At 34.7% G+C, this 27,021-nt stretch overlaps 1 protein-coding gene and 1 pseudogene across 1 annotated transcript in view; both read left to right on the forward strand.

Moving 5' to 3' along the window:
• The window catches only part of SNX7 (sorting nexin 7), a 306,074-nt gene that overhangs the window by 22,378 nt on the left and 256,675 nt on the right, over positions 1-27,021 (forward strand). The window lies entirely within an intron of this gene.
• On the forward strand, positions 432-995 carry LOC123598298 (annotated as a pseudogene).

Below are 27,021 nucleotides of genomic sequence, written 5' to 3' on the forward strand. Positions count from 1 at the left end.
AGAATAGGAAACAGGCTCCAGGCTCTGAGCCATCAGCCCAGAGCCCGACGCGGGGCTCGAACTCACGGACCTCGAGATCGTGACCTGGCTGAAGTCGGACGCTTAACCGACTGCGCCACCCAGGCGCCCCTAAATTGCTTTCTTAAAAGAATACATAAGACCTCTGTGAACAAAACCTCAAAGCTGTAAATAACATAGAAGATGATTTAAATAAAGAGGTGTTTCATGCTTTTGTGTATGTCTTAATATTATAAGAAGTCACTACTGTCTAAATCAACCTAAATAAATATTCAAGGGAACCACAAACAAAATCTGTTGTATGTTTTGAAGAATGATTACTCAAAAATTTATTTCAGAAAAAGAAATGAGCCACAGATAGTTAACCTGTAAAAGCAAAAGAGAGTCTCTGGCCTCCCTTAGCTCGTGGAGGAACATGGCTGATAGGCTCACACAGCTGCAGGACGTGGTGAGTGCCCTTGCAGATCAGTTTTGTAATGCCATTGGAGTGTTACAGCATCGTGGCCCTCCCGCCCTTTTTCCTGATGCTCAGACAGCAATGAACGAAGATCTGCCAACTAATCCTACAGAAGAATACGTCTAGCTTTTTGCCGCACTGATCGCAAGAACAGCAAAAGACATGGATGTTTTGATCCATTCATTACTCAGTGAAGAATCTACAGCTGCTTTACATACAGGCTGCTAGCTTGTACAAGCTGGAAGAAGAAAGCCACGAAGCTGCTACATATCTGGAGGATGTTATTTATGGAGGGGACAGGCTTCTGGAATAGATACAAAACGCACTTGCTCCTGTTGCATAGTCACAACTGGAGATGAGGAGTAGTGCCCATCCCCAGTCTCTCCCAGACCTACAGTACCAGGACATACCTTGCGGTTGAGAAAACAACTATTTCAGTGTCATTAAGAATTCTGCATCAGACGTAGGTGTAAGCCTTACCAACAGTTACAGAAACATTAAGCACTATGACACATGTTACCTTTTTACCTATTTTTAATAGTCTTCTGTTTTCGCTCTTGATAAATAAGGCTCTAAAATTGTGATTGAACCAGCTTTAAAACCATCATTATGCCATCTTTTTTTTATTGTCAGAATGAAATTATTGAGGCAGATATTGCATTAATGGTTATAATATAATTAAACAGAGGTACTTTAAAATTCAAAAAACATAAAAGATTAAAAACAAAAGAGGGAAACTTGTTCTACCAGATATATTAAGATATTCTACAAAAGAGTAATAACTGTTATATGCTATTGGTGCACTAGCATGTAAATGAACCGCTGACTGTTCCAATGAGTCCAGACACACCTATGTATGAGAACTCAATGTATGATAAAGGCAGCACTATAAAACAATCAAGAAAGCTGTCAAGACCAAATGTTGCAGAGCATTTGGTTCAATGGGAATTCTTATACCGGAGGGAGTGTAAATTGCTACAACCACTTTGGAATGAACATTACTATGATACAACTTTTGCATAGGTGCCCTGAGATTCTTATGTAACTATGTTCATAGTAGCACTGTGTTCATAACAGAAAGAATAGGGAAGCAATCCAAATATCCATCAGTGAATAAATAATGAGAACCAAAAAAATTATGTTGATTCAACTTTATTCACAAGACAGTATACATAGTAATAAAATTAATGAATTACAAATATGCCAAAAAAAAGACGAATTTTGGAAACATGATGTTGAGTGAAAAAAGTGAGTCAGAAAACTATATAATATATGATATCACATATATAATACCACAAAACTGAACAATGTATTGCTAAGAGGAGTGTGTGTGTGTGTATGTATGTGTGTGTGTATGTGTGTGTGTATGTGTGTGTGTGTGTTAAAAAAGATCAAAAAGCAAGTTCTCTGGAACTTCTAGCCTGCCTTATCCACTCCAAAGAAATCCCCTAGGCATGGTGTTACATATACACTTGCAGGAATACTCCATCTGCATTTACAGGAATTGTGAATACCAAGGGAATGTAGGTGGGGCACTGACGGTGTCTGCTACACAATGATACTTGAACACAAATTGAAGAGAACAATGACTTCTAGGGTAGAAACAGGTATGTGCAATAGGGGAGAGCACTTAGTGGATAATATCTGTGACCTTCTAGTTCTTAAATTTCAGCTGGTTTGTGTTGTGACTTTTATTATTATGCCTCACATTTTACATATATTTTTTCAACACTTCATTAATATGATAAAAGGAAAATAAAGCCTTTTTTTTTTTACATGAAAAAGTTAAAAAATAAGAGTTCCCAATTAGGAAAAAAATGTTTCCAGTTACAAAAACCTGTTAATTGCCCAGTCTGTTTCCTGCAGAGTACAAATATGAACATGTTATATTTTTTCTTCAATAATTTACTTTTCCTTTTTGGTCTCTTAAGACATTTTGGGTAGGATATATAAGCTTGATTTTGTTTTTAGGTATTAAAAATCCAGTTGATTCTATCTTATAGATAATTCAGTGCTCACCTTCTCACGGCCAGTGCCTGCAAGATAGCAAATGGAAAGGAGCTGCCATGTGGTGGACATTTTCATTCCTCTTGCCCCACAATGTCTCTCCTCCTTCCAGCATCTCCTTGGTTGGGAAAAGAAAGGAAGCATTAGAGAGAAGGGGTAAAGGAAGGTCTTACTGGCTGTTATAGTCCACTTTGGGTTGATAATGTCCTCAGCACAAGCAGGTGCCCATTTGCTTCTCACTGAGCCATTTGGGAAGCCCCAGGAGAGGAGTCTAATTTCTACTGTTCACTTTCCTCATGTAGAAAACTCTCCATGATCTCCAGCCCCCCTATGCTCCCACAGTCCTTGATACGGGTTAGAGGAGGTAACTGTTATGTGATGTCAGTTGACTGAACAACTGGACCCAGGCAGTAAGAGTGTCCTCATCCCTCCCCAGTGTTTGAAATGTAAGCTGTCTCCCCTGTTCCCACAATGGGAGCCATTTTCAAGGACATAGCCTTAAGAGAGCAATATGTTGCTGAGACCATTTGGATAGTATACATGACTGAATCCAGTTAAGGCCTCTATATAAACTGTTAAGATTTGGCAGGCAGGTGTGGAAATCTACTCATCTCTAGCTGCCCAAGATGAGCCTCCTAATTAAATTCCCTGACTTATTAAACCTACCACCTACCAATCTTGAGTGGCCTCTGTCTTTGGTGTCTCCCAGCCCTCTTTCTACCCTTATGGGATTACACCTGGGAAGCTACTGGGGTTTATGAAGCAACAGTATACTCCATAGCCTCTGGCTACTGGGGTTTTCTGATCTGGCCGTGTTTTTAAGAGAAGTGCCAGGAAAAACAGTGGAAACTCAGATATCTGCCATGTCTCTTTTACTTAGGAATGCCTGCTTTAGCAAATTGGCCTGTATTATCTTATTTAATTCTCATGACAATCCTATGAGGGAAGTGCTATCTTTACCTTTATTTTGCAAATGAAGGAAGTAGAGCTTAAAGATACTGAAAAGCCTGCAGCTAACCTTTGAATGCTGGGGCTGAAGAGAACCAAAGCACTCTGACTTTAGAACCTGAAGCCAAATGATAATCAATATGATGTTTGGAGGAAATGAAATCAGATAAATGGAGGTATTTTCATCCAGGCCATGTTCAGATATGATGGGTCATTCCTGTCTACAACAGAAACATTACTCATTTTCCTTAAAATTCAGTGTCTATCATCCCTGAAATGTGGTGGTTGTTTAATTCCTAGTCTCTAAATGTCAACACTTTGCCCTTTGGCTTATCTTTTCTAAATTTCCTGTCTATTAACATTTTCTTTAGATATGTTTACAAACATAAGTTAAGCTACAGTTTTATCGTGATTAGAATTTTGTATGTATTTTTTAAGAGGATAATTTTGTCTCTTCCAAATATGAATTATTTAGAAGACATAGTACTATTTCTTACCTTTGTAACTACATAGTTACAATATCCAAATACATGATTACATATGTAGGAAAACCACAATGTCTACAAAACAGATCTTGGAACTAAAGACTATTTTTAGAATGGCCTCATGATACAAAATCAATATACAAAAGTCAATCACAATCTTAATTATCAGCAAAATTGGAATTTTAAATTTTAAAAATACCATTTACACTAGCACTCTAAATATGAAATCTTAGGAATAAAGCTAACAAAATTTGTACAGAATTTATATGCAGAAAACTAAAAAAAAAAAAAATCATTGATGAAAGAAATCAAAGAAGACCTAAATAAATGGAGAGGTACACTATGTTTATGTTTTGAAGACAATATTGCTAAGATGTAAATTCTCTTCAATTTAATCTGTAGGTCAATGCAATTCTAATCAAACCCCCAAAGTTTGGGGGGTTTTTTTGGTTTGTTTTTTTGTTTCTTAGTATTTACAAATTGCTTCTAAAATATGAACAGAAAGACAAAGAAACAGGATAATCAAAACAGTTCTGAAAAATATTTACATAGAAGACTGCCACTACCTGATTTCAGGACTACATATAAGTTATGATAATAAAGAGAAGAACGAATATATGGCATTGGTGAAAGAATATGCACACAGATCAATAGGACAGAATGGATATTGGTAATTTGTGTCTTCTGTTTTTTTCTTGATTGATCTAAATAGAGGCTTACCAATCTTAATGATCTTCTCAAATATGAGAGCAGGACTAGCATTTGGATCTGATTTATATTTCATTGATTTTTCACTATGACCTTTATTATTTCTTTTCTTTTGCTTGATTTGTGTTTCATTTGGTTTATTATTTTTTTTCTTTTCTAATTTGTTAAGGTGGAAGCTGAACCAATTGATTCAGGATCTTCATTCATTCCCAATATAAATGTTTAGTGGCATAATATTCCACTGCTTTTGGTTCATCCCCCAAATTTTACCATATTGTGTTTTAATTTTCATTCAGATAAAAATATATTTTTAATTTCCTTTTTGATTTTTTTCTTTGACCAATAGGTAATTTAGATATGTGTTATTTACTTTCTGTGATAGTAAATTTTATATGTCAACTTGGCTAGACTATGGCATAGTGACCATAGTCTGTTTGGGCAAACACTAGTCTAGATGTTGCTGTAACGGTATTTAGATGTAACTTACATTTACAATCAGTTGAATAGAAATAAAGCAGTTGAAGAATGCACTTGTTGGAATGAGTACTGGGCATTGTATGTAAGTGATGAATTATGGGAATCTACTTCCAAAGCCAAGAGCACACTGTATGTATTCTGTATGTTAGCTAAGTTGATAATAATATTTTAAAACAAAACAAATGAATAGATTATCCTCCATAATGTGAATGAACCTTACACAATTAGTTGAAGGCCTTAAGAGAAAAGACAAGTATCCCAAAAAAGGCATTCTGCTTCCACATTGCAACATAAAAATTCTTCCTGAATTTCCAGGCTTCAGACTCAATAATGCACTATGATCTCTTACCTGAATTTCTACTCTGCTGGCTTGACAAACAGATTTCAGATTTGCCAGGCCCCACAATTACATGAGCCAATGAGCTAAATCTTTAAAACCTCTCTCTATTTCATCTATCTATCTATCTGTCTATCCATATGAAACCATATATATATATATATATATATATATATATATATATATATATACACACACACATATATATGTATATATATATATATATGAAACCATATATATGAAACTATATATATATGTATGTGTATACATATATATATATATATATATACTTCTCTGTGACTATATCCCTTTTTTTTCCCAAAAGCTATAAACCCATTCATAAAGTTATCTGAACCAAGATATCCCAGTGTGCCTGTACCTTTTATAAACATTTTATATATTATATTAAGATGCAAAATAGTTGACATTAGCTGTTACACAAGGTAAAATCTGAAGACTGAATTATAAAGACCATATTTATATGTGCTCATAAACATAATCACCTATTTATTATCAATGTTAGGATATAAAATGGCGTGTATGCTGTAAATCATGTGTATATGGTTTGTGTTTTCCCCACAAGATCATTAGATGATAGTGCAATTATTGCTTAGCACCATCAAAAAAAAAAAACCTCAGCTAAAGTTTGGTAAAACACACTTAAAGTTAAAAATACTTATTTCAAAAAGAATATGGTTTCCTGAAAGCATTAAGAGACATTACTTTGTCCTCTTCTAACCTGGATGTCTCTAGTTGTAGGCAGAAAGAGGCCATCTTTTTTCATTTATAGAGAAAGGGGACCATTTTCCCAGGAGTGTAGTAATCTATTGTGTAAGTCAGCTTTGGATGAATAACAACATGGGAGGGCAGCAGTTTTTCTTTGTGTGTTGGGGTTTATAACATGCGTGGAAGTAAGTGTTGGACAACAACACAAATGCCAGAAGGGAGAGATCAAAGGATACTCTTGTAAGGAACTTAGCTCAAGGTAAAGTGGGATAACATTACTTACAGGTAGATGGACTAGGATGAGTTAAAGATGTACTCCATAAATGCTGATCCAATCACTAAAGTAACAAAAGACAATGTTATAACTAGTAAATGAACAAAAAAGATGAAATGAAATAATAGAAATAATAAAAAATACACAATGCAAAAGAAGACAAACAGAGGGAAAAAGGAGAAAAAAGCAGATGCAACAAATAGAAAGCAAATAAGAAAGAAAAAAGAAGAGATGGAATAAATAGAAAGCAAATGCTACTGCTACTCAAAAGTAAGCTGAAGAGACTACTAATATCAGAACAGGTAGATTTCACATCAATAAAAATACAGTCATGCATAAAGTCATCTCAAAAAAATAAAGGGGTCAATTCAAATATTAATATAGCAGTCCTAAACATTTATAAACTTATGAGCAGAATTTGAAAATACTGAAGCAAAAACTGACAGATCTGTAATGAGACTAGGAAAATTCATAATTACAGTGGGAGATTTCAGCTTCCCTCTTGCAAAATGGACAAAACAAGTATCCTATATAATGGAATACCACATCAGTAAAGATATAAAAATTTGAACAACACTCTCAAGTAACTGGACCTAAAACACATTTCTGGGACATTTTACCCCAAAACAGCAGAATACACATTAGTTTCAAATGCACACATAATATTTGCCAAGACTGTCATATTTGAGGCAGAAACAATTCTCACTAAATTTAAAAAATATTTAAATCATATAAAGTGTATTGTCTGACTATACACACAATACAATAAATATAACGTATATTTTCTGACTATAATAGAATGAATTAAAAATCAAACATAGAAAGATCTCTTGAAAATCCCCAAATATTTGAAAACTTTTTTGGGGCGTCTGGGTGGCGCAGTCAGTTAAACGTCCGACTTCAGCCAGGTCACGATCTCGTGGTCCGTGAGTTCGAGCCCTGCCTCAGGCTCTCGGCTGATGGCTCAGAGCCTGGAGCCTGTTTCCGATTCTGTGTCTCCCTCTCTCTCTGCCCCTCCCCCGTTCATGCTCTGTCTCTCTGTGTCCCAAAAAAAATAAATAAACGTTGAAAAAAAAAAATAATAAAAAAAAAAAAGAAAACTTTTTTAGTCAAAATTCTCTAGGGAAATAGAACCAATACACTGTATCTACATCTGCACCTATCTTTGTATCTATCATCTGTGTATATCTATCTATCTATCTATCTATCTATCATCTATCTATCTATCTATCATCTATCTAAGTGTTCATCCGTGTTGTACCATGTATTAATACTTCATTCTTTTTTATTATATTGATGATTCTTGACCTTTTTTAGAACTAAGGGGTCCTTTGAGAATCTCCTGAAAGTTGAGACTCCCCTCCCCTGAAAACACACATATATAACAGTTTCTAAGTGTTCCTGAATCCCTTGTGACTATATATATATATATATATATATATATATATATATAGTACCAAGAGAAGTATAGGGCAAACTCTCAAGTAATAAATCATTGGGTTCATTAATTACTACATGAAAGACAGTGAGATATATGAATAAGCAAATAAATCATTTCACTATTTTAGTGACTAGAAAGATGTAATTGCATGGTATATGTTGTCCCATTTATAGGCACTTTAATGAGAAAACTACAAGCTATTGAAGAAAACTATGAGATTTTTTGAAAATCATGCAATATAATCTGAATAAATTCAGAAACATGCTCTTTCAGTACTTGATTTTAGATAGTCCTTAATAGCCCTAAAGTATCAATCCTTTCCAAATTTTTGTGTACTTATCTCTATCTACATATCTATCTATCTATCTATCTATCTATCTATGTATTTAATGCAATTAAATCATATTTGGTGTAATGCTTAACAAAGTTTTTTGAACTGGAAAAAGTCATTCCAAAATTCATAGAAAAAAATAGATGTGTGAGAATTTTCAAGAGAATTGCATTACCAGAGAATAAATATTATTAAAAAGCAATGGTGATTAAAAAATATATAGTGATGAAAAAAATATATACAGAAATATCAGTGAAAGATAATAGAAGTCCTAATAATGGATTCACATATGAAATTCAATGAAATTCAATGAAATTCAAGAATACAAAATTCACATGTGAAAGGGGGAAAGAAAGTGTTATAATTAATATTTTAGGACAATTGGCTCTTAATTCAGAAGAAAATGAGTATGTCTCCCTATTTTATACTACACTTAAAAATAAATTCCAAATTTAGTAAAGAAAAAAAAAAAAAGAATAAAGTAACAAAGCATGAAAAATAATATGGGCAAGTATATTTATAACCTGAAGTGAGGAAGATCTTCCTAAGCATTAGAGGAAACTGGGAGTCATAAAGAAAAACAATACTTGATTTGAATACATACAAATGAAAATTTCTGTATGACAAGAGAACATTTACTAAAGTTTAAAAAAAACAGGAAAAAGGAGTAACACAAAAAGGAAGAAGAATCAATATTCCAAAAATTAATTTTAAAGAACAATGAAAGTGGGCCATGATTATGAATAGGTATTTGATAAACAAGGAAATATAAATGGCCAATCACCAAAAATAATCTATCAGATAGTGTTCAGAGAAGGGAAGCAGAAATCACAACAGGCATTTCTAACAGGAAGGAATTTATTACAGAAAATCAAGTGCTTACACACTCACTGAAAGAACTGAGAGAGTCAGGAAAGGCCACTCAAGGCTCTGAGGTTCACCGCTAGGCTCCAGTGAATGAGGAAGTTGCTGCTGTTGCCAAGGCCAGGACTGTGGTAATCTCTCTCTGATAGTCACAGCTGCCATGGGCACAAGTGAGAGATTTGCAGAGGATGCTGTGGTTGACTTCAAATTTCTTAGCATTGTGGTCTAAAAATATGCATGGTATCATCTCAATCCTTTTTCCTTGTTGAGGCCTGATTTGTGACCTAGTGTGTGATCTATTCTGGAGAATGTCCCATGTGCATTTGAGAAGATTGTGTATTCTGTTGCTTAGGATGAAATGTTCTGAATATATGTATTAAGTCTATGTGGTTCAGTGTGTCATTCAGAGCTATTGTTTCCTGGTTGATTTTTTTGTTTAGATGATCTGTCCATTTCTGTAAGTGGGTGTTAAAGTCCTGTATTATTATTGTATTATTATCAATGAATTCCTTTATGTTTGTTATTAATTGTTTTATATATTTGTGTGCTTTCAAGTTGGGGGCATAAATATTTATAATTGTTAGATCTTTTTGTTGGATAGTCCCCTTTATTATGATATAGTACCCTTCTTCATCTCTTGTTACAGTCTTTGGTTTAAAATCTAGTATGTCTGATATAAATATTGCTACTTCAGCTTTCTCTGGACATGCATTTGCATGGTAACTGTTTCTCTATCTTGTTACTTTCAACCTGCAGGTGTCTTTAGCTCTAAAATCAGTCTCTTACAGGCAGAATGTAGATGGGTCTTTTTTTCTTTTAATCCATTCTGACATCTTATATCTTTTAATTAGAGAATATAGGCCATTTACATTCAGAGTAATCATCTGGAGATTTTATGTGTTCCTTTCTAGTCTTTGTCACTTTTGGTCTTTCTTCCTCCCTCAAAGAGTCCTCTTTAATATTTCTTACAGGACTAGTTTAGTGGTCACAATCTCCTTTAGCTTTTGTTTGTCTGGGAAACTCTTTATCTCTCCTTCTATTCTGAATGACAGTCTTGCTGGATAGAGTATTCTTGGCTGCATATTTTTCTCATTCAGCATATTGAATATATCATGCCACTCCTTCTGCCCTGCCAAGATTCTGTGGAAAGATCTGCTGCTGGCCTTATCTGTCTTCCCTTGTAAGTTAGGGACTTCTTTTGTCTTGATGCTTTTAATATTTTTTCTTTATCTCTATATTTTGCAAATTTAACTACAGTATGTCTTGGTATTGGCCTGCTTTTGTTGACTTGGATGGGAATTCTCTATGCTTCCTGGATTTGAATGTCTGTTTCCTTCCTCAGATTAGGGAAGTTTTCAGCTATAATTTCTGGGAGTAAACCTTTTCCCCCCTTTTCCTCTCTTCTTCTTTTGGGACTCCTATGATACAAATGGTTATTATGTTTGATGAAATCACTGAGTTCCCTAAGTCTATATTGGTGATCCAAAATTTTTCTTTCTCTCTTTTGTTCAGCTTACTTATTTTCCATAGTTTTATCTTCTATATCTCTTATTCATTCCTCTGTTTTCTTCCATGCTTGTGGTCATTCTATCTAGTCAGTTTCAAATCTCAGTTGTTGCATTTTTCATTTTCACCTGACTAGTTTTTAGCTCTTTTATCTCTACTGCAATGGACTCCCTGGTGTCTTCTATGTTTTCCCCAAGTCCAGATAGTATCCTTATGATTCCTGCTTTAAATTATGGACAGGAATATTGCTTATATCTGTTTTGATTCAATCACTGGCCATGACCTTTTCTTCTTCTTTCTTTTGGTATGAATTGCTCCATTTTGGCTTTTTGTGTAGGTCTCTGTCTTCTTCTCTGTGTTAGAAAAGCCTGGTATGCTTCCTGCTTCTGAGAGTAATGGCTTTATGAAGAAGAGTTCATATGCTGTCCAGGGCTTGGTGCCTCAGGAAGTATCTCTGGTATATGCTGTGTGCACTCTTCTGCTGTATTATGGCTGCTCTATCCCCCAGGTTAGTCCTCTGCATAGTTTCTCCTGCTGTGGGGAGTTTTTGGACCTTGTCCAAAGTGTGGTGAGTTTTACCTAGGTGTGCTCTTGTTGTTTGTTAAAAGAGATCAGATGCTATTTCCAGATGAATGCTATTTACAGCTGAAGATTTGCAGAGCTCTGTGGTCAGTAGACACAATGTGTGTCACGGGGGGGGGGTGTGCTGGTCTTCTGGGGCATGGGCCCACAGTGCTGGTTTTCAGGCATACTTGCCCAAGAAAAGTGGTACTAGCAGAGCATAGAGGGATGGGACTTGATGTAAACAGTTTAGGCAGCTAGTGTTTGTGCTGTACTGTTTACTGAAGTTGGTTTATGCTGAGGGGCTGGAGAGGGAAATGGCACCCACTGGCTCCTTTTTCCTCAGAGAGGCAGTGCCCCCTCTCTCAGATGTGCTCCAAGAAGAAGCAACTGTCTCTCCCAGTGTGTCTTTGTGGATTCTCAGATTGCCCCATCTATCTCTGTGTAACCTGCCTGCCTTCTCTACAGGAGCACTGCAATGCCCTCCATGCTGTATTCCAACCACATCATGGACCTCTAAAACTCTAGTCTTTGAGCCCCGTGAGTTGCAAATAATCACAAAAATCAGCCCCTCTCATTTCTCCAGTCAATGGATTTTGGGAAGTGTTTTCCTTGTGCAAAACCCTGCATGCTCCTCTCTCTCTAGCCTCTCTCCACAAGACGGGCACTCTCCCCTCCACAGCAGCCCCAATCCATTTCTTCCCAAAACCACATCTCCACACCTCCTACCTTCAATGATGTGGCCTCTTCTCTCCCTCTAGTGTGCAGTTTGTTCTGTCAGTCATCAGATCAATTTCTGGGCATTCAGAATGATTTGATATTTATCTAGCTGTGTTCAAGGAATGAGGCAAGCATAGGGCCCTCCTACTACTACAACCCTTACTTTGAGTTAAGCTCATGCATCTGCCTACCATTGACCAAAGAACAACTTCTGCTTACCTTACCCCTTCCAAATTCTCAGAATTCCAATATCTAGTGTTACAAGGAAGAAAATAGAGGGGTGCCTGAGTGGCTCAGTCAGTTAAGCCTCTGACTTCTGCTCAGGTCATGATCTCGTGGTTTGTGGGTTGGAGCCCCACGTTGGACTGTGTGCTGTAGGCTCAGAGCCTGGAGCCCATTTCAGATTTTTGTCTCTCCCACTCTTTCTGTCTCTCGCCCCATTCGTGCTCTGTCTCTCCCACTGTCTCTGTCAAGAATAAATAAACATTAAAAAAGAAAAAAGAAAAAAAAAAGAAAATAGAATGGGGAGAAATGGTAGTAATGCCAAGATCATTTTCATCTGAAAATGTTATGAATGCAAAATAAAACAAACCAGATACTATTTTTTATCATACTGAAAAACATTTAAAAAGTTGAGTACACCCAGTACTAGCATATAATCTCAAACATAATTGCTGAGAGAGAAAATTATAAAAATTGTTTTTGCAAAATACTGTGGCAACAAACACTTGTAAAAGAATCTAATATTATTTATATTATTTATTAAATTATTTATTTAGTCTAGCAATTCCATTCTGAAGTACTGTCCCTTAAAAACTATAGAAATAGTATATAAAGATGCATGATTTCAACATTATGCAAAATATCAAAAAAATGTAAGCGATTCCAAAAGAAAAAAATGTAAGCAGTTCCACTAGGTGGAAGTTAGTGCATATATTATGGAACATTCATTCCATGGAATAGTATTCAGCTATTAGAAAGAATTAGGTAGATCTACACATAATGACCTAAAAAGACAAATATGACATATTTAAATGAATACTTTATACCTATATACACATATACCAATGTTTTTATATATTAATATAATATTCTCATATAAAAATACATGCACATTTCTCACATAAAATTAGGTGTATTTGGATATGTCTTTATATATTTGAGAAAACTTAGCAAGGTTATAGGCCAAACCAACACAGAAGTTACATATGTGTGATGAATGTGTATGGCAAATTGAATAAGATATTTTATTTTTTTTTTAATTTTTTTTTTTTTCAACGTTTATTTTATTTTTGGGACAGAGAGAGACAGAGCATGAACGGGGGAGGGGCAGAGAGAGAGGGAGACACAGAATCGGAAACAGGCTCCAGGCTCTGAGCCATCAGCCCAGAGCCTGACGCGGGGCTCGAACTCACGGACCGCGAGATCGTGACCTGGCTGAAGTCGGACGCTTAACCGACTGCGCCACCCAGGCGCCCCTGAATAAGATATTTTAAAAATTACTTTGTATATTCTTTTAAAAAGCTTATTAACATTTCAGTGACTTGGTTGCTACTGTGATGCATTCCAGGCCCAGACTGATGGCATAATCAAAGAAACAGCAAAGAAAAAATATTTTCAAAATAACTCTTTCTTATTTGCTTTTCTTGAAAACTGAACGGCAGACAAAGATCAAAATCACACTTCTTAAAATCTCTTATCACTTTCCCAAATGCAAGTGATATCATGGTTCTTTCTTTTAAACTATCCCAAATTAAGCCTATGCACAAAAACCTTGACCTTTTTTACTCAAACAGCCATACCACACCACGATTCTATATAACCAAACCCCAAAGAGCCAATCTTGCAAATGGTGGTTTTACCAAGTATAGTATATTTGATAATATTTCCAAAATAAGTGTTCCTTACCCCACAATTACATGGGAATTGTATATTTCCCTGACATGTTGAAGTTGTATTTGGCCATGTCACTTGTTTTGGCCAATGGAGGCACCCTCATGTTTCCACTTGTCCTTCTGAGTACTTCCAGTTTTGACCATAACAAGACCAGGCTGGTGAAAATTGCTACCCCTCAGTCAGGGTCCCAGTTGACTCACACATTGTTGTATTGTAGATGTTGTCCTCCTTACTTTACCTGAATTGAGCAAATTCTATCCTCATAACAACTTTTTAGGTAGGTAAGATTATTGCCTCTATTTTACAGATGAGGAAGCTGAAGCAAATTTACAGCAATAGATGAGATTTAAATATACTCTGCTTCAGATATTGCTCTTTGACCAATGAAATATTTATTTTATTATTTTAATTAACCATTTTATTTATTTATTTTTTAAATATTTATTTTTTAGAAAGAGAGAGATAGCAGGGGAGGTGCAGAGTTAGGGGCGGTGGGTCGGGGTGGGGAGGGTGCTGCAGAGGATCCAAAGCGGGCTCCACACTGAGAGCAGAGAGCCCAGTTCAGGGCTTGAATTCATGCACTGTGAGATCATGACCCAAGTTGAAGTCAGATGCTCAACCAACTTAGCCAGCCAAGCACCCCTGACATACTTATTTTAATAATGCTTTTATTTTTTAAAAAATGTTCCAAAAAATCATTCTAAATTTAATCCTAAAAAGTTTTAAAAGTTTTGTGTTTCAATTTCCAATCTTTCAGCCATCTGAGAAAAATTTGTTTTATATGGATGTCCCTGTTAGCCTGAAAATGCTGATTAAAATGTCCTCAGTACCAGGTACTTATTTTTTCTATAGATGAGATACATCTCTTTAGACTTTAATTTTTTTTTTTTTGGTGTTTATTTTAGTGCCATCATTTATAATTTAAATCAAAGCAGTTGGCAGCTGTCTACTCCTGATTCTCTAGGCACTATTGTAGCAATATGTATCCATATGTAAATAACTGGATAATAATATTTATACTATAGAAACAGAAACATATTCATACTTGATGCTGAAAAATTTGTTTCAGTTTGACAGGCTGAAAGCTCCTTAGTAGTCTCAAATTTATCATAAAACCAGACCACAGAGTTTTCCTATACCCATACGGCTAACAGAACCCCAACAGGAGGCACCAATGAGGAAATGTATCCATAAGTTTGACTGAAGATCATTAAGAACTTGGAATGAAAAGGAGGAGGTAAAAAGAGTAACTGAAATTGCTGACATGACCAGTGTGCTTTATAAAACCCACTAACTAGAAGTTTATACTTACCTGTTTCGCTTTTGGATGACAATATAAAAGATAGAAAAGTATGATATATAATAGATTAGAAAGAGTTCATCTGTCACTAAGTTTTAAAAATACATGAAACTAAACCTAGATTACAGTCTGAGAAGAAAATAATTCACTTTGAAAATAAAAAGGTGAGCTAAAATATAATTTAGGTAATTTTTAAAAATCTTATTTTATGCAGTGTTTTGTGTACAACATATCAGTATTTTTATTGTGTCTGCTATATATAAAAGATTAATTGAATTGTTCATGGAATATTCAAGGCTTGAAGGAACATAGCCTTTAATGGAAGTATAAACCCAATACTCTTTATGGATTATTCATTGCTTATAGCTTCTCATAGCATTTATATAAAGTTATATATTTGAGGCACTATGCAATTATTTCCAAGTTTTGGATCATCACTTGCCAGTGACCTAGCTCCATATTCTTATACCCACTTAATTGGGAGAAAACGTGAAGTTGGAGATTGAATGAAATAGGCTTTTCACACAAAATTAAGAGATGTGATAAGTTTATTATTTTTAGATGTCATAGACTAAGCTAACAACTTCTTTCTTTGAATTATAATTAACTGAAGTATAATGTGTTCTAACTCTGGGTGTTTCTAACACTGGCACATCATGTTCTCAAATAGGAAAAAAATACTCACTTTTGTGAGGACATATTAACAAATGAAGGCCAAATTGTGCCTCTAAACTTGTATTTGTGTGTGTTTGTGTGTATGTATTCATTAACCACCCATCTCTCAAGGATGCATTCCTCTTGATGCCCCATGAATAGCACTTTTCCTAATAAGACTACATTTTCAAGAATATAATGCACAGTGTATCATCTATTATTTCCAGCATTTGCTTCCTGGAAATTGTAGTCTTCTAATGGATGTACAAATAGAGTAGATGCTGGTGCAATAAGGAAGGAAAGGAAAGGGAAGAGACTACATGTCGTTATGGCAAAAGAGGATAGGTGAGGAAAGGACACTGTTTATGCATAGAATGACTTCTGCAACCAAATGTTAGATGCTATCTCCAGAGGTCATTCAAAATTTTATATATCTTCTTTTGGCCAATAATACTTTTCTGGCTCAGAATGAAGGGCATACATACTACTAGTTTATTCTTACCAAAAAAAAAAAAAAAAAAAATCCTCAATGAAAATACTGCAAGTAAAAAATTTCCAAGGAGGGTCTATTTTTACTCTTTCTTTTCTTTTTTTTTTTTTAATTTTTTTTTCAACGTTTATTTATTTTGGGGACAGAGAGAGACAGAGCATGAATGGGGGAGGCGCAGAGAGAGAGGGAGACACAGAATCGGAAACAGGCTCCAGGCTCTGAGCCATCAGCCCAGAGCCTGACGCGGGGCTCAAACTCACGGACCGCGAGATCGTGACCTGGCTGAAGTCGGACGCTTAGCCGACTGCGCCACCCAGGCGCCCCTACTCTTTCTTTTCAAGTGCACATGCAGTGTGTGTGTCTGTGTGTGTGTGTGTCTTTAAGGACATTCCTATGGAAAGTCAAGGAAAGTGTTACAGGTCTCCAAGTCTGCTGTTCAAATTATCTGTCCTCTAACTTTCTGACATTGGAAGGTAGCTAAAGACTGACTGTATATGAATATGAGCCTAGTTTCTGGGTCTAGATCTAAGAAGATGAAGTATGCCACTGTATCAGCAGAATATAAGGGGCTATAAGAATATTGCATCTATCTTATCTGACAACAAATGTAAGACCTGCATAGATCTCTTCTATTTGAAAATGAGTAATAAAGAAACAGAAACAAGGATAACAATACAGAGCCTTGGAAAACATTTTGCTGCCAAGGGAAAGGAATCACTGAGGAGAAAACACTAACTTTGAAAATGTCTTAACATAGGAAACAGAAGAAGATTTTATAAATATACTTCGTGTCTTCCAAAACTCAAATAGGTTTCTTCACAGTGTACTATAATCAAGGAACACTTGAAAGTAAAGGCAGAAATGAAAAGGCATATGGCTGAAAGAGAAATAATGCAAGGGAATGAGAATGGGTTAGCAGAACTAGGCCTGCACTTTAAAAAGTAAAATCATGGGGGTGCTTGGGTAGCTCAGTCAATTGGGCATCCAATTTCAGCTCAGGGCATGATCTCACGGTTTGAGCCCTGCGTCAGGCTCTGTGCTGTCAGCTCGGAGCCTGGAGCTTGCTTTGGATTCTGTGTCTCCTCCTCTCTCTGCCCCTTCCATGCTCATGCTCTGTCTCTCAATGATAAATAAATGTTAAAAAAGTTAAAAATAAAATAAAAAGTAAAATCGTAGACATTATAAAAATAAATAACTGATATCAGGGGAGGTGAGAGAGACTAATAAAATAGAGCAAATGCAAGGAAGCATCATCTCCATCAAAAAAAAGAAAAAAAGCCAGCAGAATGGGAGAATGGGGCTGAAATCATGTGTGGCAAGGTGGTTCTTGATGCCTGCTCTCCCCTTCTTCAAAGACACGAAGGCTGAATAACAGATGGCCTCACACAAAAACAGCTATACCAGATTGACCTGTGTGATATTGCTCTGTTCATAGCAGCGAACAGGGAGGGAAAATGCTTCCTTTTGTTATTGTCCAAACCAGCCTGACACAGTAAGTTTAAGGACTGATAGTACCATGAGATATCAATCCAAAGAAAATTCTAAATAAAATATTAGCAAATAAAATTGAAAGTACATGTTTGCCATGATTAAGTAGACTCTTGCTGGGAGTGGAAAGATGATTTAATGTAAAGCAATCTATTAGGATCCACCATTTAGTATGTCCAGACTGGAGGAAAATTATTATCTTCATAGACTAAAAAGTATTAGATAAGATTTAAAACATTCATTTCAAATATTCCCATTAAAATAAGTACACAGAGATAGCTACTTATTATGATGAATAAATATACATAGGTATATGTATGTAAAATATAAAACACTAACATTAATATGTGTGTTTGTATATACATCGGTCCAAAAGTTAACATCAGATTGAATGTTTCAACAATAGAAACATTCATATTAAAACCAAAAAGAAGAAACATGCTCATTATTGCTACCATCATTAATTATCTTGGCAGATTTAGCCAAGGTAAATAGCAAGTGAAAGAAATATGAAGTATAACATTTAAAAGGAGAATACAATATTTTCATTCATGCAGATAACTATTATTATATGCTAAAAATTATAATAATTTGTCAAGTTATTAGGCACAAAGAAATCAGTAAGTATGCTAGATATATAAAGATGTATGACATTTCTATATATAAACAGCACACTGTTAAAAATATAATAGAAATAAAAGTCAAATTTAAAAGTAACATTCTGTGCAAAACACTAAAGAAACAACTTAATGAGAAAGGTAGTATATTTATATAACAAAAAATTTTTAATGTTGCTAAGGGACATTAAAAAAGATCTGAATAAATGCCAAGATTTATTATAGTCTTGGATAAGACGAGACAATATTGTAAATATGGCAGTTCTCTAAATTTTAAAATCAGGAAAGCTAATTCTAAAGTTTATTTAGAAAAACCAAGTTGCTGAGAACACCCAGAAACTTTGAAAAAAGGAAATTAAGAAAGACTAATCCTACCAGACGTTATAATATCACAGCAATTAAAATTCCACTAATATAAAAATATATGCAATAAAGGTGGAGAAAGGATGGATTAAAATAAACACTGCCACAGTCCTTTTATCAGATAAAGCTTAAAATATCAATGATTTAGTAAAACCATAAAACATCTAAAATGAAATATGGGGAATATTTTCCCCAATCATTGCAGAATTAGGAATGCTTTATGAGGTATACTCCCCAGACACCATAGGTGAAGACTGATTAATTTGACCATATGAAAATTAAAATCTGCATAAAAACATGAAGTCTAAAGAAGAAAAATAAGAAAAAGTACAATACATTTGACTAATGGCTAATTTCTTTCATCTTTGTAGAGATATTTCAAATCAATATGATAAAAACAGCAATAAAGAAATATGGACAGAGGACAATTCTCAGAAAATGAAAAACAGTAGGTGTTTAAATATTTTTTAAAAGTTGCTTTATCATATAAAGATATGCTAAATGGAAGTGATGATATCACTTCTTAATCTATTATTTTAAGAAATGGAAGAGATATTTGAAAACTCACACTGTTGGAGAGCAGATGGGAGAAAAGGCATTCTCAGACACTACTAGTAGGAGTGTAAATTGCATAAACTTTTTGGAGATCAATTTTGTAAGGTCTATCAAAATTAGAAATGTGCACTCTTTTACTTAGTGGTTCAACTTTGAGTAATATCTACAGTTATACTGGCAAAATTGCCAAATGACACATGGACAAGTTTACTGAAGCGTTGTGTTTAATACCAAAAGACTGGATTATATAAATGTCCAGCAGTGATTGCTTAGCCAATTGAGGCTGCTATAAACAGAATACCATAGACTACGTGGCTCACATAACAAGCATTTATTTTTCACTGTTCTGGAGGCCAGGGGGTCTTGAGATAAGGGTGCCGGTGTGGTCAGGTTCTGGTGAGGGCCTCCTTCTGGGTTTACTCACATGTCAGAGAGCAAGAATTTGGGTCTCTTCATCCTCTTATAAGGGCACCAATCCCATCATAGTGGCTGTATCTCCACCTCCATGACTTATCCAAATTTAATTATCTCCCAAAGATTCTACCTCCAAATAATATCACTTTGGAGGGTAAGGCTCCAACATATGAACTTGGGGGGGGGGGCATAAAAATTCAGTTCATAGCAATGGTCAAATAAATTGTGGTTCACCCATGTAATGACATACTTTGTAGTAGTGAAAAAATTTTTCAACATCTTTATGCAGCTTTTTCCTTGGCTTACAGAATTTAGTTACCAGTTTTTTGTGAATCTATGAGGAAAGAATTCTCTCAGGTTTTGTTTGTTCAAAAATCTTAAACTTACCTTCATTTTTGAAAAATAATTTCATTGTTCAGCAGCAGATTTCTTTCAACATTTTAATATTTTGCTTCTTGTTTTGGCTTGTTTGTCTTGAAGCTCTTATTTTTCTGTTGCAAAGAATTGCATCCATTTCCTTTTGACAATTTACAATATTCTCTTTGTCTGATATGCCTTAATGCCATTTTCTTTTTATTTTCTTGCTTGGTGTTTGTAACAATTCTTAAATCTATCAGTGATGACTCCAATTTTCAATGTGTAGAATTCTTAGCCATCACCTATTTCAAATATTGCCTATTTTTCATTCTCTCCTCTACCTGGATACTTTAGTACAAATACTTTAGGATTTTTAAAAAATCATTTACATATATCTTGCATGCTTTTTTTTTCTGAATTTGTCATCTTATTTGCCCTCTCTGTGCTTCAATCCAGATGTTTCATATTGACCTTTCTCCAAGTTCACTAATGTTCTCTTCAGCCGTATTAATCTGATATTAAATCTATTAATTTCTTAATTTGAATTATTTTATTTGTGCATTCTAGGGTATCCATTTTGCTTATTTATGGATTTCAGCTATCTACTGAAAGTATGTATTTTAATATATATTTTTAAAAAGATATTAAAGTTATTTTGGGGCTCAGTCAGTTAAGCTTCCGACTTGGGCTCGGGTCATGATCACACGGTTCGTGGGATCGAGCCCTGTATTGGGCCCTGTGCTGACAGCTCAGAGCCTGGAGCCTGCTTTGGATTCTGTGTCTCCCCCTCTCTCTGCCCCTCCCCCACTCTCACTCTGTCTCTCCCTCTCTCAAAAATGAATGGACATTAAAAAAAATAAAAATGAAGTTATTTTAAAGTCTAAGTCTAGTTACTCCAATGTATGTATCACCTATGGGTCTGTTTATACTGCCTATTTCTCTCTTTCTTTCAGTTATTTAATACTGTATCCTATCTTATAGGAATTTCACTTTATTTTGCTTTTAATGCCAGACAATGTGTATGCACATTGAGGATCTGGATGATGTCTTCTTTCTTCATAGAAGATTTACATTTCGTTTCTGGCTGTCAGCCTGATATAAGAGTAGATCACCTTAATCCAGTGTGGATTGAGCTCTTGAAAAACCAGGTTTCAATCTTTGGGAGAGATAATCTGTTTTCTGTTTATCCTGATTTGCAGGAGGTAACCCTTCAAGAATCCCAACTGAATATCTAGGGTACCTTCCAGGGACTTCATCTTTGGCAGGTCCTGAATTGAAGTTTGTCTTCCTCATACCATGAGTCCTGAAAATTTTGCTAGGCTTCTCAGCTTTTTAGTTGCTGTTTTCTGCTTGACTTCTCACTCTTAACTACAATTTAAAAACAACAACACTTCAAGGAGAATAGTGACACCAAATGTTAGGCTGAGCTCAATGCATTTTCCTTCTCTCAGGGATCCTGGTCTGTCAGGATCAGTTCTGAATGCTGTCCATGGCTGTTTCCTAAAGATTATGAAGAGGTTTTCTTTTTTATCTAGAAAGCTTTTACAGTTGTCCATTGTGGGAATATTGGTCTAATGCAAGTTAACTCTTAACAACCAAAAGTAGAAATCTGAGTTAGCTGAAGTGTGGGCATTTTGAATAACTTTTTATTTACTATTGTCATCACATAAACACACACACACACAAATATTAAATTCAGTTTCTTTCACATATGTCCATTATAGAAAACATGTTTAATTTTTACACATAAGAATTCATTTGCAGATGAAAAAAAATGAATACATAGAAGGACAAAAGTAAAACCAAGAGAATGTGAAATAATGTGAAATAATGAAAGTCAAAGAAGATTATTCAAGACTATATAAGAGAACAATTTGTTGACTAATCCTGGGAGGTTAAATAAGAAAGAAAAGGGGACATGTATAAGGATATCAATGTTGATTCCAGATAGTGATATTAAGACATAAATATTGCAAGTGTGGTATAGTGTCAGATATATCAGTTGAATAAAATAAAAAGCCCTTAAACAGACACAAAAATCTACACAACTATGTCATTATTTTATTATAAAGGTGGTGTTTCAAGTCAGTAAAGAAAATTACTGATTAAGTAAATAGCATTGCAACCCCTTGGTACACTTAGTAGAAAAAAAAATTAGATACTTAATTCATAACTTATATCAAAACAAATTGTAGAGAGATCAAAGACAGAAACCATATAAAATACCATACAGAAATATATATAAGCTTCAATTCTTTTCTTTTTTTTCTTTTTTAACAAAGGGAAAAATTTATTCATAAATATTCAGGAAGACACGTTATTCTTAAAATGTAAAAAGGCTCTAGGGAAATATTTTTTTAAATAAATTAAGATTTGGACATATATATAAAAACTAGAAATCATGAAAACATTGGAATTACTAACTGTGAAACAAGAATATTGGAAAAAACTCAAAAGAAAAATCTAATTGAGAAAAATGAGAAATTTAAAAGTAATATGAAGGGATGCTTGGGTGGCTCAGTCAGTTAAGCCTCTGACTTTGGCTCAGGTCATGGTCTCATGGTTTATGAGTTTAAGCCCCGCATCAGGCTCTGTGCTGACAGCTCAGAGACTGGAGCCTGCTTCAGATTCTGTGCCTCCCTCTCTTTCTGCCCCTCCCCCACTCACATTACCTCTCTTTCTTTCAAAATTAAATAAACATAAATAAATACAAAAATAAATAAAAATAATATGAAAAAGCAAGTAAGTTAACAATAGTTGGTTGTTGTTTTAATTTAAAGGTATGTTACATACAAATCCAAGCTAGTGCATCCTAATGAAATAGATATTTTTGTAGAAATTTAAAAATTACCATAATTGACAAAGAAAGATAGCTACTAATTGAACAGACTACTTAAGGAAAATTTGAGGAAAAAGTATTATATAATTATAGTTATCACTGTCCAAAGATTTTGGGCCATATGGTTTTATGGATGTGAGTTTTTAACACAGTAAAACCTTGGATTGCAAGTAACTTGTTCTGTGAGTGTTCCGCAAGACAAGCAAACATTTCTAATAAACTTTAATTTGATAAACGAGTGATGCCTTGCAATATCAGTAGTACGTGATACCAAATGGTACATAATCACAGGCATGTTTCTGGAACCAATTATGCTCAGAAACCAAGGTTTTACTGTATTTTAAAGATTAGGCTTTTCTGATCCTAGCATAATTTATTCCAGTCTAAGGAAAATAATAAAGAACTGCCCTATTAACTTGACAGATCTAGGATAATCCTAAATCCAAATCAATCAAGAATGTAGAAAAGAATAATATACACAAGTTTATTTACATAAATATTTATACATCTTAAATAAATTATTTTAAATATATATTTAGCAGTTTGTTCTTAAAATTTTTCTACAACCAATAGGTTGTGCTTAAACAAGTATTAAATACAACGCAACAGCCACTGCTTATTTTTAAAATGTTTTTGAGAAGTATGTATTAAAGAATATATCTTACCCCAATGGTAAAATGGTAATTTTAGTAGTTTCTAGCATTTATTTGGGCATTTATTTCAATTAATCATTCAGCACTAGAAATAAAGAAACGTACTTTTACAGAGAGTATATGGAGGAACTAGGCTAGGATGCTTCTTAACCATTATAGTAGAACAATAGAGGCATTACCATTTATTGTGAGTATAAAAGAGATTTGCTTTATAAACCATAAAAATGTCACACCAGAGGCCACCAAAAGCCAAAGTCAAAAGTCACCTGCATTCTGGGAAAAATACTTCAACTCATCCAATAGAAAATGTGTTTAATGCCATTAATATAAAATCAGAAAATGCGTGTTTTCAATTTAATATATTTTTTAGAAGAGCCATCAATTCAAATCTTCTTTACTTTGGATGTTGTGACTGTGTTCTTTCTGATAACAATTATAGATTTCTCTCCTTCTTACCTAAGCTTATTGTCATTTCTGGAAATGGAGAAAAATTAAGCATTAGTAAAATTCTTCATAAAAATTACTCTGTATTTAACTTCTATTAAAATGCACTATCTTTGATGATTCAGTCCACTTTGACTTTAAATATATTCCTGGGCTTCATAGTAAGATACTATCATCTTTGTGTGTTTTTTTTTTTTTTTGACTCTTCAAAACAAGTAATTAAATTTTCTCACTTTCTTATATTGATTTTATTTTTAGCCTGAATATGTCCTAACTATATATTTCAGGAGATTTCTGTCTTTAGTCATTGAAGAAATTTAATTCCCTATGATCAGGTAACCAGGTTAAACAACTTCATCAGGAGATAAAATTTTAATTAACAAGGAAATACATTGGAACTAAAAGAAAAAAAATACTAAGACAAGCTGAATGCAAAATATTATCCATTTTTATTTATTCATGAAAAAATTTAAGCCGAACTTTTATGAGGGGTGAGGTAATTACCACATTCTCTCTCTCTCTCTCTCTCCCTCTTTATCATTGTCCATGTATTTTATTTAAATGTTACAAATGGTTGGCCAGAGAATTAAAATGTACTTAATTTTCAAAAGAGACTTTCCTAAAATAATTTTCATTCTAGTTTTCATGGGAATTACCTGTGAAATAGCCAAATACAGGCAGATCTATCTATCAGGGTTTTATGGTGCAGTAGGTCAATTTCACTTTTCTGTTCTCTCATCTGCTTAAGTGGACATCAGTGGGCATCAGTCTGAGGTACTGTTCCAGGCTTCACCTGCAGCCTCAACCAAACTTGGAGCCAATGTCAGAAGAACATTTTCTAATATTCCCTTCCAGTTTGCTCCCTGCTTACTCTTTCTGTTCTGGACAGAACAGTGGGTTTAATGTTAAATCACCTTCCAGATGTTAGCTGATTGTCTGGAAATTGGTCATAGCTATCTCTTAAGCACTTTCATTTTGAGAAGAATACCTGTTTGAAGTTTATGTTTGCGATTCCACTATACTTCTTTAGCTATTGCTTCCCTAGGTATTTAATGATGAGCTATGATTCTATAAATGGTTCTTCATTATTCCAATGTCCACCAAGTATTTATTGAGTGTTCACTATGTGCTTGACATTACACTAATTATTGGGGTTCCATGTGGAAATAAGGCACAATCCGTTGCCTATCTCTCCAGTCTTATCTCTTCTCATTTCTTAGGTTACGTCTTATGCTTTATAAAAGTCACATTGCTCAGGCTATTCACATTTGCATCTCTCCTCATTTTTTAAGATTAAGCTCAATCCCATTCAAGCTTCCCTTTCTCATATCTTCTTATTCCTGTTAGAGGCTTGACAAATTGGTCCTCTTCTGGATCTCTTGGTGTCTGATGGATCATTGTGTTTGCTTCATTGTATTGAAAATCTGAAAATATCAGGTTATAAGCCAAGATTATAAGAACAGAATTGCATTATATTTATATCACCCTCATTTGTCTGGTTATAACATAATAGCCACTCTATAAGTGTTCTTTGAACTCATGTAAACTGTACTGAACTGAGTATAGTGAGTAATATATCTAGAGATATGATATGGCAAAATAGAGATGTTAACAAGAAAGGAGCAAAGTGTTGCAGAACTAGAACGTAAAGAAGCAAGAAGGAACTAATTCTGTGTGCAAGTTTTTCAGTTATTACCTCTCAGCTCCAGATTCACCCTTTTATACTTTTTCTGTGACTCTGGGACTACAACTGTGTTTTGCCAAAAAAAAAAAAAAAAAAAAAAAAAAAAAAGATTGGAAGGCAAGAGGAGTTAGATAAAGGGCTTCCTCCCTTATGTCCTGTGTGCTGATCTTGACAGTGTTTCTCGGCCATGGAGTGATGCCACAACCAGGAGTAGTTGGTTTCAGATTCCAGCTTCTTTCAAGACTCCCGGCATCATCCTTACCTTGGGCCTTCCTGTGAGCCATCAGTAGCAGCCATGACTCCCTCCTTAGAAGGATTTGGCTCCATAGGACGTCATCTCTGAGCTTCTCATTCTGATAACCCCAACCTCTTCCCTTTGTTACCTGGCCTTTGTGTGCTAGCTGCTTCCTGCAGGTGTTATTTCTTCCTTACTCGTGTCTTGTATTTTGATTGCCAGTCTCCGAACATCTGTGTAACTAGTTCTTTTTGCTAAGTCTTTTTTATGAAATACGTTAGTTGGCTGATTTAGAAAAGATTTATTTTTGTTGACTGGACCCGTGATTATTATGTACTGCCTGGAGATGGTGTGGAAAGACTTTACAGAAAAAAAGTGGTATTGGAGCTAATTTTTAAAGGATATGTAGGAAAACTAGAGAGAACTTTATGGACCTTAAAAAGCAAAAATGAGCTAAAACAACCCATTTTAATCAAGTGACTAATGACTTACAGTGATCTACTTCTAACTGTAGTTTTGTAAAATTTCATTTGAGCTGGGAATTCTTCAGCCTAAAAGAAGATAAGTTTAAGAAGTAATGCCCTAATCCAAAGATATGAGTCAACCTGATTGGGAACTTGTCTGTGACCATTATGTCCAACCCTATTAATAATAAAATCCTTTGTGGTTCACATATATGATCCACTTTGATCTTTTCAATAGCACTATAAATTAACCTGTGTAGACATTTTCAATAGGTTTCCCAAAGTCATATAGTTTGTAAGAGACAGATTCCATTAACATCTGAGTTTTCTGATGTAGTCAGTGTATTGTTCATATGGCATGTGGCCCTTAGTTGCAGCCAAAAGCTGTTTGGAGGTAGAAAGGGTTTGTAACACTGTGAGATCGTAACATGCTCCCAGGGGGCCCTCTAAACCTAGGCATGTTAGTATTCCTTTGGTACTTACTATTTGCAAGGCACTTTACGAAGTGTTTCTTATGGGTTATTTCATTCAGTTCTCACAACTATTACTACACTTTAGAAATGAGAAAACTAGGGCTTGAAGGTGTTAAATAATTACCACATAGTCGGTAAGGGGCAAAGTCAGAATTTTAAGGCAGGTATTCTGAATCCAGAGCCCATATGTTTAATCACTATACTCTCATGTCTCCTATGAAAAGGTATTCTTAAA

This window comes from Leopardus geoffroyi, chromosome C1 (genome assembly GCF_018350155.1).
Source record: "Leopardus geoffroyi isolate Oge1 chromosome C1, O.geoffroyi_Oge1_pat1.0, whole genome shotgun sequence".
NCBI lineage: Eukaryota > Metazoa > Chordata > Mammalia > Carnivora > Felidae > Leopardus > Leopardus geoffroyi.